The sequence below is a fragment of the Schistocerca piceifrons genome, chromosome 3 (assembly GCF_021461385.2).
Source record: "Schistocerca piceifrons isolate TAMUIC-IGC-003096 chromosome 3, iqSchPice1.1, whole genome shotgun sequence".
In the NCBI taxonomy this organism is placed as follows: domain Eukaryota; kingdom Metazoa; phylum Arthropoda; class Insecta; order Orthoptera; family Acrididae; genus Schistocerca; species Schistocerca piceifrons.
The window spans coordinates 196,968,420-196,981,670 of NC_060140.1; the positions used below are offsets into that span (position 1 = coordinate 196,968,420).

A 13,251-nucleotide genomic window follows, 5' to 3' on the forward strand; every position below is an offset into this window, starting at 1 on the left:
AGGCTTTATAGCCTTGGAACAACTACTTCTCATTCAACTAGCTCCTTAATTGGCCTCACAAGGCTAAATGCACCCCGCACCAGTACTCCCACCAAGGAATAATCCTTGGCAGTACCGGGAATCGAACCCGGGTCCTCCACATGAGAACCACCAGCACCGACCACTCAGCTACTCAGACGGACCGTTTTTAGTATAGTGCACCGAAATTAAAATGAATTCGAAATGTGTCTGTACACTAATTCTAAAATTAATAATGACGTATGAGATTAAAAACAAATTATAGGTTCTGTTTCCTTCTACACGGTGTAAAGACATCTAGATCCCCTACGACATAACAGACCTTAGCAACCTGATGAACCACTTTACTAAAAATATTGCAAGTGCGAGATATGTTGGAAAAGGCGACCATTAAAAATTCTTTGTCTTAGTGCAAACATGTCATGACATTCAAGTATAAAATCAAAACAATGAATGATAAGAGTGGAGCGCCGGGGAGATTCTAGGTACAAGGTCTCTATTTATAAAACGGAAATTAACTTCCAATCGTAATGAAATTAATAAACTTAAACTCTTGTTTAAAATTTAAGTTAGTTTTCAAATTTGAATTCAGAGTTAGTTTTAGAAAGTTTAAGAATGCAATCCCGAATCCTACATCCCGTCTCTCCTCCACTGCCTAGCTTTTATTATATTCTGGTAAGCCATGGATGAGACGTCAAACTTTACTCTTAGTGTGCAGTTTTGCTTCATGCTACTCGTCTGTTGTTGTCTTTTCGAAACTTGGTAGTCAGCAGTTTCTATCCATCATGTTGTTATAAAGTTAAACGAGTACCTGGAAACTAATGCTCGCAGAACTGAATCCCGGCCATTCACGATCTTGAGTCATCTATACTTCTTCTCGCAGTTATGTGAGTATGAACAATACATGGTTCAGATTCCACTTAAATGTAGGCCCCTTCCTCGGCAGAGACACTGCGGTGGATTATCGACACACAGTTAGCTGAACAGAAGTCGAATTGAAGACCCTTGAGACACGCAGAATTATTATTAATATTGTTATTATTGTTATTATTATAGCAGGCCTTTAACGACAAAATTATTTTAAGGCCTGACAACAACAACCGAAGAACGGCATAAACACGATTTGAAAGAAAGAATGAAACCCTTTCCTGCACACAGCTCAGTTTCAGTTGCGAGTTACTTGCATGTTTCATAGATCATCTGAATAATTTTTTTGAAGTATGACCTGATACGAGTCAGTTTACAGGATATGTATAACTTACAAGTGTCAACATTCATAAATGTATTATATTGTAGTTATTATATTGTAGTTCTACTCATGCCACTGCACTTGAAATCTAGTTTTCAGCTTTTTTTATATTCAACAGGTTACAAGTTTTTAAACAAATATTCGTTAATAGAGTAGAGGAAATTGTTAATGGGAAACGATTCTAGATAGGATTTAAAACTTGCATTGTTACCTGTCAAATATTTTATGTTATTGGGCAAACTATCGAAAATTTTTGTTGCTGCATATGAAACTCATTTCTGAGCCAGTGACAGCATTAATAATGCGTAATAAAGGTCATTATCCTCTGTGGTGTTGTATGTATGTGCGTCACTATGCCTATGAAATTGTGATCTACTATATCTTACGAATTTTAATGACGGATATATGTAATGTGGTGTATTTAAACCGCCTGAGACCCTGAAGAGGTACCTACAAGACGACCGCGGCTGAACCCCACATACTGTAGTTAATGTTCACTTCTGTTTAATTGTTTAATCAATACTTTCTTTCTAAGTGATCAGAAACCCCAGAAAATTGTTCCATAAGACATTACTGAGAAGATGTATGCGAAATATTTCAGGCAGTTGATAGATTTGTTCCAACACAAACATTCATGTGAAGAGAAAAAGTAACTGAACTTACGAGTTTGAATAACTGAGTAGCAGGCATCTTCCATTCCAAGTTTTCATCATGTACACCCAAAAACTTAGAGCATTCTAATTTGTTTACTGACTCCTGTGCATGCGCTATATCAACTGCTGGTCTCACTCTATTTGTTTTACAGAAATAAATGTAGTGTGCTTCCTCAAAATTTAGTGAGCGTCCATTTTCAGACAACTACATGAAATACATAATTAACAATCTATTCTGCTGCTTCCTCTCTAACATTCCTTTTTTTAACATTAGTATTATCTGCGAAAAGTACCAGCTCTGCTTCAATAATGTTAAGTGGAAAGTCATATAAGCGACAGGGCTAGACCCAAAATTGACCCTTATGGGATTCCATTAGGATTTCTGTCCTGTTACTAAAATTTTATCTTCTTCCAACATTTTCCAACATTGTCTGAAATAATCAACATAACTTTTTGCATTGTGTTTATTAAGTATGATTCAAGTCATTTCCAGAAATAAAGTGCCTTGGAAAGGTCTGGGATAAAACAAACAGTCGATATTTTCTTTTTAAGGATTGTAACATTTGGTGTGTAACTGTATAAATATCACTTTCAGTCGAGCAACCCTTCTCGAATCGAAAATTGGTGAATTAGGAAAACTGAGTCTGCTTGAACGTGAAACTATGCGTGAGTACAATGGTTACAGAAACTGAGTCGGTATCTGTAATTTAACATCTTCTGCTCTCAGGGAAATGTCCAGAAATGCGCAGAGCACTGTCGGAGCAAAGTAAACTGGCAGAGCAGAGAGACTTGAGTGCGGATGCTTCAGGCCTGCACCCTGCAGATTTCTACCCTGCAGTTGGGCATTAAAACTTTCTGGGTGGAGTTTACAGAGATTAATTTCCACCCCCACCCTCTGTCCCGCCAGAACGTGCCCAGCGACACAAACGCCTCCGAAACAGGCGCTGCACGCGAATCCGAATCCATTTTTGCCATCTGTCGCACCCCCACCTCCAATACTCAGAACACTGTGTGCTCCCCCCTCCCCCCGCTTTCCCTGGACCACCCCTACGATGCATATCAGCGCCCCTTAAAACATTTGCGAGCGGCGCTCTGCAGCAGAGGCAGCAGCGTTTGCCTGGCGGTGAAAGCGCCAGCACGTCGGACGTGGTAAACAGGTAACTCTCGCAGCGTTCCGGCGCCATGGGAAAAGTTAAGCCAGTAAGGTTCGAGGGGGTCGACGTAGCTGGTAATGGCTGCGGCTCCGCACACAACACGCGCTCCAAACACTGGCACCTAGTTCCGAAACGGTTTCCGGTTCCGTCCATTAACTGACCGTCCGAACTTCCGCTGGATTACGACCGCGTCACACGCCATTTTGCACAGCGCGGAAATGCCCTGGCGTTATACGAGGCGTATTTGAAATGAAAGGAACATTTGGCTGTATTTAAATGTTGGCAACTCTGAATACAGTTGCACTGTGTTTCAAAGCCATGTAGCTGGCATTTGGCAGCTAGCAGGGCCGACTATTCCCTCGGCCAGCATACGAACGGGGGCTGTATTGGCCACTCCCGATACGCTTAAGTACTGTGAATGCCATTTCTCAAATAGGAAAACTTTGTCAGATCCGAAAGTTTCACTTATTTCAGGAAAAAATGTAACTCCGGTCTTGATTAAAACTAAGAACAGACTTTTAACATGCTTAGAGACGCTCTAGAAACATATACCGTGTAAAAAACTGCGAATACAAAATTATACAGTGCTGAGAAGAGCCGGCCGAAGTGGCCGTGCGGTTAAAGGCGCTGCAGTCTGGAACCGCAAGACCGCTACGGTCGCAGGTTCGAATCCTGCCTCAGGCATGGATGTTTGTCATGTCCTTAGGTTAGTTAGGTTTAACTAGTTCTAAGTTCTAGGGGACTAATGACCTCAGCAGCTGGGTCCCATAGTGCTCAGAGCCATTTTTGCTGAGAGGAGATAAGAAGAAACACTTTTCAGCACGACAAAACTGTCAGAAATGCACCGCTTATCCGCTACGGGTCCATAGGTTTATGACACTAGCGATGCTTAGAAATAGTGCTCATACTGCCGTATCGTGAATACTGTTCTAGAGATGCTGCTGAACTCTTATGCATTTCTTTTTGTTGGGTGGGGATGAAGTGTTTGCTGTACGAGACACCAACAGACACTTGAGAAGAGCTGGTTTCGCGTTTGGTTGAAGCTGCAGCCGTTATTCATGATACACATTGTAGTTTTGACCGCGTTAGGCAAGCATTAGCACGCGGATGCCAGTTCTGCATTAATTTAAACGGATGAAATTGACAGCAACATCTCTAGGGCAATATTCATCACACGACAGGCTAAACAAGGTGTTTGAACTTCACTTACATCAAAACGTTGATGGATCCCTAGCGTAGAAACGGTACACCTGTGAAGCTTTTGCAACATAAAAAACTGTTTCCTTTTATCTTCCCTAAACGATTCAAAAATTTTATATACGAAGCTTTTCCACGCCCTACATATCACATTTGAATACGTTTGTATGACTTTAAACTTCATATTGTCCGCAAGTGAACTACTGAAAAAGTTCGAAAGAAAACTGCATTTTTCAAAGCTTATTCATAATGAACGTCTTTGGAAAGGTTTATTGCTGAGCGAAGTGTTTTGGGAATGAAATGATAATATTGTAGTAGTATCAATAGATTTCGAGATATGACGCGGTTAGTGTGATGCAGTTTCTTAGGATGGAAAATTTCACCTGATTCAAACAACTTTCGACACGATTAGAGATATTATAGAAATCTACGCCATACCTGAGTTTTTTTTTACGTGGCTTTTGTAGGAGATAGACACTCTAAAGCAATTTTCTATCGCCGCAGAGAGCAAACGCTTTGTTGGCTACCTGCGGACCGCACTCGATATGGCGACGTCACAGCTTGGTACCTTCAGCGTCAAATGCCAAATAGTTTAATGATATAATGTAACGACTGCAGGAGAAACTGGTAGAGGCTGACCTCGTGGAAGATCAGTTTGGATTCGGGGGAAATGTAACAACACGCGAGGCAATATTGACCCTACGACTTGTCATAGGAGATAGGTTAAGGAAAGACAAACCTACGTTTATAGGATTTGTAGACTTAGAGAAAGTTTCCGACAATGTTGACTCGATTAGAATCTTTCAAATTCTAAAGGTGACAGTGGTAAAATACTGTGATCGAAAGGCTATTTACAATTTGTACAGAAACCAGATAGCAGTTATAAGTGTCGAGGGGCACGAAAGAGAAGCAGTGGTTGAGGAGGGAATGAGACAGGGGACACTATTTGGGAAACAAAATAACTGATGACGGTCGAACAAGGTAGGATACAAAAGGTAGATTGGCAATGGCAAGAAAAACAATTGTGAAGAAGAGAAATTTGTTAACATAGAGTATAGATTTAAGTGCCAGAAAGTCCTTCCTGAAAGCATTTGTACGAAGTGTAGCCATATAGACGATAAACAGTTTAGACAAGAAGAGAATAGAAGATATTGAAATGTGGTGGTACAAAAGAATGTTGAAGATTAGATGAGTGGATCACGTAACTAATAACTAGGTACTGAATAGAACTGGGGAGAAGATAAATCTGTGGTACAACCTGACTATAAGAAGGGGTCAGTTGGTAGAACACATTCTGAGAAACAAGAAATCACCGATTTAGTACTGTAGGGAAGCGTTGGGCGTAAAAATCGTAGAGGGAGACCAAGAAATGAATACAGTAAACAGACCAAGAGGGATGTGGATTACAGTAGTTACTCGGAGATGAAGAGGCTTGCACAAGGCAGAGTAGCATGGAGAGCTGCATCAAACCCGTCTCTGGACTGAAGACCACAACAACAACAATTCAGTGACATCTATTCATTGTTCTGCAACCCAAAGAATGCACTGTTATTCCATATACGTTTGATGCTGGATGAAATCAGACAATAATATGAAATCTGTTACGACGAGAGTTTTGTAACTCCAGACTTGTATGTAAAAGACTCAACAGCTGGTAAAATTGGTAAGACTTGCACCAAGTTTTTAGGCCAGCAGTAATGAGTGAAAGAAAGATTAGACAGCGATGTTGGTTCTTTGGAACTGGCCTAAAATGTGCACGGTAAAAAGCCGAATGATATCTTATAACTTTTGGTCCTAAAACTGCGATATTTCCGACTGTTATCTATTGATACCGTGTCTGATGAAGCTGTTTATCTTGGACACGTCACTACTACCTTGACAGCTATGGATAAGATCGTATATTGCAAAATGCGTGTAAGGTCGGTACGGAAAGCACCGTCCAACACAGCGGTACGAAGAATTTCTGGATTTTTATACCATCTATCCTACTTTCTGAGCTCGCAATCAGCGAACTACATAAACGGATCAGTGGGCAACTGTTTATTAATGATGAACTCAAGACCGCTTTTATATAGATCTAGATCGGGCTACTCCTACGTTGCCTCTAGGACAAGACCGATCCGACGCTGACAGACAAACAGGTGTTATAGGGCAGTAGCCCATTGACAAGACAGTCACACTGTACAGGTTATGCGCATACGCAAGCCGCTTGGGCACCATTGCCTACGGTAGTTCGACCGCTACAGTACGGTCGTGTAGGCAACCGCCTGGCTGAGTGACTGCCTACGAGTCAGCTATCTGGCCATCCCTGACGACCCACGTACGCGGGCGCCTGGTTGCTTGCAGGCAGCCACTAATGCTAGAACAATCTTATATAGATTATACGAGGGTTGGAACTTTTAAGTGTGGTAGCCATTTATTCAAAGTAAATACAAAATAGATACGTGTTTCGAAGTTTTACTGTCCTTCAGAGTAGTACTTGCATGTTGTGCTAGCGATGTGGAAGGCGTACGATACCCTTAGCAGCGCCTTTGTGTAGGTATTTCGAGTGGAGTTGTCTACTACCCGACAAATCTCTGTAACAGTTCTGAAGCAAATGACATGAAGTGCTTCCTTCACTTAAGGAATCACGTAGAAGTCACGAAGATTTAGTCCGAGGAGTGTGTTGGGTGGTACAGCATTTCCCAGCCCCACCCAACTAACAGAAAAGTCACAACTAGCGCCATACGCACACGAGAATTGTTTTCTGGTCACAGGCTGTGTTCCAAAAATGAACAGCTTACAGATAGTAGCACCTACACTTTCTGCAGGACTCGGCCAATATTTTGCAGGACAGTGCTCGGGTGTGCATATGGCGCAAGTTGTGACTGTTTTTTTCGATCACTGAGCCTGGGAAGTGATGTACCACTCATCACGCTCCCCTTGTGACTTCACCTTGATTGCTTAACTGAAGGAAGCACTTCATGGCATTTCCATTCATAACTGTTACAGAGATTTTTTGGCCAATAGACAGCTACACTGCAACTGTGAACAATAGCTGAAACTGCTAAGAGTATTCTACGACTTCCACGTCTCTAGGTTGTATACAACACTACTACTACTTTGACGGACAGTAAAACTTTGAGACATGTATTTATTTTGTATAAACTGTAAATAAATAGTTGCTACTATTAAAATTCCACCCTATTCTACGTCAGTACATTGCTTCATTCATTCCATTTTCTTAAGGGCAGAGAGCAACTCTACACTCTGTATTGTTATTTATTACTTATTAATGTATTTTGTACTGAAACACGGTTTCCATTTATAAGGATTCAGAACAAATCACGATATCTGTAAGTAGCTTGGACGTCCAGAGAGAGGTACGTATCCTGTTAAACAGTCTGGTTATTTCTAATCTTTTAGTTTCTTTAATACTGACGCTGTATGGTTTCCTCTGTTGTTTCTCCATTAACAGCTGCCCTTGACTATAAGAAGATTACATAATGAATGCATTACGCTTCTGTTTCTATTTAGGAGAATCAGAGTTCGCTCTACAATAGCCTAGAAAATTCCTAGACACGCAGAATTCCTTATACGAACAGTAGCAGTATCAATTGCATAGCTGTGAATGATTCGCTGTGTTACGACGCTACATAGAAAAGTAAGGATTGTCCCAGTTGATATGAAATGGTCTTTCTTTCACTTATCCTAAATACTATCAGTACTTGGTACTTACAGTCTCATACACTCGTCACTGCATGCGTGGAGAACAGCGATTTTACTCACCTGAAAGAAGAAAAGGGAAATGTAAATAGCACGAGTAAGAAAATGAATTACGAGATATATACATAAATAACTAATAATTTTTTTTAAAGTAGGAACTGGCTATACCGTCTTGTACAATATCATGTAACTTAAATCGCTAACCATCAAAATTGTGTTGTAATGTTACCTAAGTACTAGCGGATTTCGTGACTGTGTGTTTTCGGGCAGTAGCGCTGAAACAATTTTATCGCTGCTTAATAGACACTGCGATTACAATAAAACCTCTCTGTAAATAGTATCTATGTAATGTTAAATGAACCGGACCGACAACCTTTTGTTCTCTCTCCTCTTGATCAGCTATTGTCCGGTACGTTCGCAGTTGAGTAGAGATTCTGTTATTTGTGCTCATTTTGCCTAATAATAATTATTTCATTTCATTGTGTTTATCATTACGACTAATCATACCTTTTTCCCTCAGTTTTTCATGAATTTGATAAATAAATGTGGCTTACTTTGTGTGGGGATGTCTGTTGGTGAAAGCCACATATTAACGGCACAAATCAGTGGAATACGATTGGTCTGCTTTCAAAACAGAACCTGCAACTATAATTTCACCTTTTGAAAAACGAAATCCGATAGCTTTTAGGTGTAAATCACGTCCCAAAATTATTCTCGCCAACAGACAATCCCGGTAGAGAAGGCTAGCTAAAAAATATGGTGGTAATTAGATTCCAAAATTTCAATATTTAATTTCAAAAAAATAAAAAATTGAAAAGAAAAATCTGCCACCAAGGTAGCACCATAAACGTGGCATGAACAAGTGTCAAATTGGCAGGAAGTGTGCTACATTCTTGCATATATAAATCATGAGCATTTCAGTGCATGCGCAGAGAGCAGGTAGGAGCGACGCCATCTACATTGTGTATATAAGGAAAGACTACGTAGCAGGTTTCCATCTCAAGTATTGCATTTGAATGGCTGTAGTTTGCTAGAAGACAGTGCTACACCATGTGTGAGAAGGAGAAACGTCTAACAGCAAGTGCTGGAATTCGATACAGCAGCAGGGTCACAACCTATCAAAAGTGGCGTTTATAGTTCCGCGATTTTGCTATTCGCGTTGGTCGGAAACACGCAACTTTCTTACGAGTATGGACTCATTGGTCCCAAGGAGGTCCATACGTATCAGCATGCAGCAACGTAACAGCCCCAAGTGATACTTCAGCGGCTTCGCTTGATGCTGTCGCAAAGGACACAGCGACAATGCTGGTATGCCCAAATTCAGCACTGGCCACAAGAGGGATGACATGCTATCAGTTCAGATGAGCCCCATTTCGAAGTACATCATCAGTATGGACGCACAAGCACGTGGATGACGCGAGGAGAACGTTACCATATTACATTCGTCATCGTTATATTGATCTAGCAAAGTGGTTCGCAATCTTTCTTAGAGTGCAGTTAGACATTGGCTAGTACACTCGACCTCCTCCCCCCCCCCCCTCCCGCCATCACCATCTGTTCCCTTCCCCTCTCTCCCTTATTATCACCAACTATAGAACTAACTAAACTGTAGAATGAAAGACCTTTTTTGCGACAGTTTTCTTTTTAAAGTTCTGAAAGATGGTTCAAATGGCTCTGAGCACTATGGGATTTAACTTATGAAGTCGTCAGTCCCCTACACCTTAGAACTACTTAAACCTAACTAACCTAAGGACATCACACACATCCATGCCCGAGGCAGGATTCGAACCTAGAACAGTAGCGGTCGCGCGGTTCCAGACTGTAGCGCCTAGAACCTCTCGGCCGGGTTCTGAAAGATTTCTGAAAGATGAATGATATTTAGTTTGTGTGTGTGTGTGTGAGTGTTAAAATGAACGACGAAGGAATCCGTGGTGCACCGCAAGTGATACTCGCAACTCCTCCTCGGACAAGAAAGCTTACTGTTCGTAAATCACTTGATTGCTGCACTCCTTATTTTTGAGCTGACAGGAATTGGAAGACTTCAGGCTGTTAATGCTTTGTGTCTGACCATAGCGACGTAATAATAATAACAATAGTACTGTGTACAGCACTATAATGTCCCTTATGTAGTTACTGCTGAATCATGCTTTCAGTTCATTCATATGTTTGGGAGCTACTACTGGACTACTGCAGCTACTATCTACAACATGGAGAAGACATTTTCTTGAGATAGTTAGCATTTTAGGCATATGACTCACTTTTATCATCAGCGATGTACAGGTCAAAGCACAACGTGTGCTTGTGTGTAGTGGTTGGACTGTGTGATGAACCTGTAATCTCCATCGCACTAATGCTACTAACTGAGAAAAAATAATTATTGATAACTTATATAATCAATATTAGAGTCTTCCAAAACTGATATAATAGTAAGGATCTTTTTGAAAATAACTTAGTTTCGTGAGTGATCAAAATCGAATCGTTTGGTTTTCACCCTTCAGAAAATATCATTTCATCCCTCACGGGTAATCACCCCCCGGTTGGGAACCACTGGCGTAGCAGCTGGGATCATGGTTACAAAGTTCGATCACCTTTGGCTCGCACAGCCGGTAGTTTATACAGCACGAATTGCATTCCTGTCATGTTAAGTCTGATGGCTCCGAGATCTCCATGATGTTATCTATCAACATGAAACCGCAATTCAGCATGTTGTCCCTGCTGTCTATTATGTCGACACAGAGCGTGTTCGATTTCTGGCGTTGAACGTTCTCCAGATCTCATACTCAGAGGAAAAATTTGTCCTTGGGTTGCCAATGGTGTCACGCTGGTATTCATTACACATTATAACAAAGAGGTGGAGCAGCGTGTTATGAGGTATCCATGTCTCTCATCCAGCCTGAGTCCCACTCGATGTCAACACAGGGTAGAGCCTTTTTTGCCAGAGACGGAATCCATGTGTAATGAATTTCGCGACCTGTATACACTCAGATCACCAAACAATTTAATCATGTTGAGTTGCTGCTTTTTTGTATAACGAAAATATGTAAAATTTTGTTGTTTGCCATCCTACCTGGCATTTCAGCTGCAATGGACATCTGTGGAGAAGGGTTTGTCAACACATAAGTTCAACAACAAAAATACCAACTAAACTCTTCTTGACCGTCATACGAGTATGCCATTTTTCATTGAATTGCATTAAGTATTTCTACACTTTTTCTCAGTCCATCAGGGATAAAACAATCACATAAATTCAACCAGAAAACTAATTTAAAAAAAGATTTTGAATCGTAGTCGAAGAGGAAACGAGCAGAGCAATGACTCCATTCAATAATTTCAATTCGTAGGCGTACGATAGAACCCACATGTTGTGTCGTACTTGTAAGGGCACATGTTCTAGCAGCACAGGTAGAGTATCCCGTTTGAAATCATGGCGGTGAATCGAGGAAGTACAGTACATACTGACGAAACTAAAATGAGCTCTAACATGGAAATTAAGCGTTTCCGGACACATGTCCACATAACATCTTTTGTTTATTTGTGTGTGAGGAATGTTTCCTGAAAGTTTGGCCGTACCCTTTTGTAACACCCTGTATATGTATAGTAACTGATTGTTTGCAGGTTTTAATACGGTTTTTGCAGTTTTTGCAGTTTCTGAAATATCATTTTTGACTGTGTTACGATGGTTTGAAAATGAGACCCAGTTAAAAACTAGTAACCGAGAAAGAAAAGCGAAATTTGCAAATTTAGCTGTTTTTTTGTTGTACTGATTTACAGAAGTTGGTGACCCACAGCTACTCCAGCGTGCTGCAGGTTCGTCTCGGCTTGCTTTAATATAGTTATTAAATGCTTTTAGGTAGGACTCGATGATAAGGACGATGGAGGCTGTCCTTTACAGTGGTCAGTTACGGGCAAGAAATTTGCTTTTTTATGTTTTTCACGTTTGTTACGCTATCAGCAGCAATGTAATTACATACTGCCTGAATATTTTCTGCCTGCCATAACTTCTAATCAACGTTTCTACATTGCAGCTTCAGTTTTGCTAGATTTCCTGACGCAGTTGTTTGGTCTAGCTCGGAATACCTCATACGAAACAATAACGATGGACAGTACAATTACTTATCAAACCGTTCGTACATTTTATCCGTGATCGAACCTTCATTTGAACTGCGTCAAGTATTCGTATTAATCGGCAGTGTTCTCACTCAACCGGGGATATAAAAAACACCCCATTATCCGGGTTAATACGGACTCGATATTGCGCCGATACGCAGTAAACATGGATAACTCAAAATACACAATTTTTTCCATGAAACTGCCATTTATAAAACATGATATACGTTACATTTCAAAGTCCGCTGCGTTACTTACACTTTAATCGTCCGATGCTGAAGATTTATTTGCAAAGTGCAAAAAAATAGTACTTCATATCACTTGCTCCAGTTCTCTTTCGGAAAATAATTGTTCAGTTCTTTTATCAGATTTTCTTTTAGATTTACTTTTTTCCTTAAGTCGGTTCACGTCATGTAAAGAATCAAAACAGCAGGATAGTAAAACGATTTTTGTCCTGCATATTCGAATAACAGATAAAACCATTTCAGTGGCTCGATGTGGGTGTTATTAGGTTCTCCGATCACAACGTCATCGGCTCTCTTGCTTTAGCACTCCGTCGTCAGGCCACGAGTGGCCTACCGGGACCGACCGACCGCCGTGTCATCCTCAGTGGAGACTGCGGAGAGGAGGGACGTGGGGTGAGTACACCGCTCTCCCGGCCGTTATGATGGTATTCTTGACCGAAGCCGCTACTATTCTGTCATGTAGCTCCTCAATTGTCTTCACGAGGCTGAGTGCACCCCGAAAAATAGCAACAGCGCATGGCGGCCTGGATGGTCACCCATCCAAGTGCCGACCACGCCCAACAGCGCTTAACTTCGGTGATCTCACGGGAACCGGTGTATCCACTGCGGCAAGGCCGTTGCCTCTCTTGCTTTAGCGAGGAATAAACTTTCTCGTTTATATACGCAAAAGTGTGTACACTACAACACAGCAACCTGGAACATTCGACACCAAGCACGTCTTGTTTCCAGACAAGGGAACACAACGGTAGCTATACCAACGAACGCCCCAGAAGTTTCAGTGAACGAGCACAGATCTTTTTGTTTCGCTCATCCAGAACTCAAAGAATTCCAGCATGCCTCACAGACTTACGACAAATATAATTAATTTGTTTGTACTGGATAGTAGGTGCATAACAGCATCTCTGCGATAACCTTGCGATAGC

The 13,251-nt window shown here is 41.1% G+C and overlaps 1 pseudogene; it reads right to left on the reverse strand.

The window, feature by feature from the left end:
* Positions 1-12,832: 12,832 nt before the first annotated feature.
* LOC124790722 lies at positions 12,833-12,950 on the reverse strand (annotated as a pseudogene).
* Between the last annotated feature and the right edge of the window lie 301 nt (positions 12,951-13,251).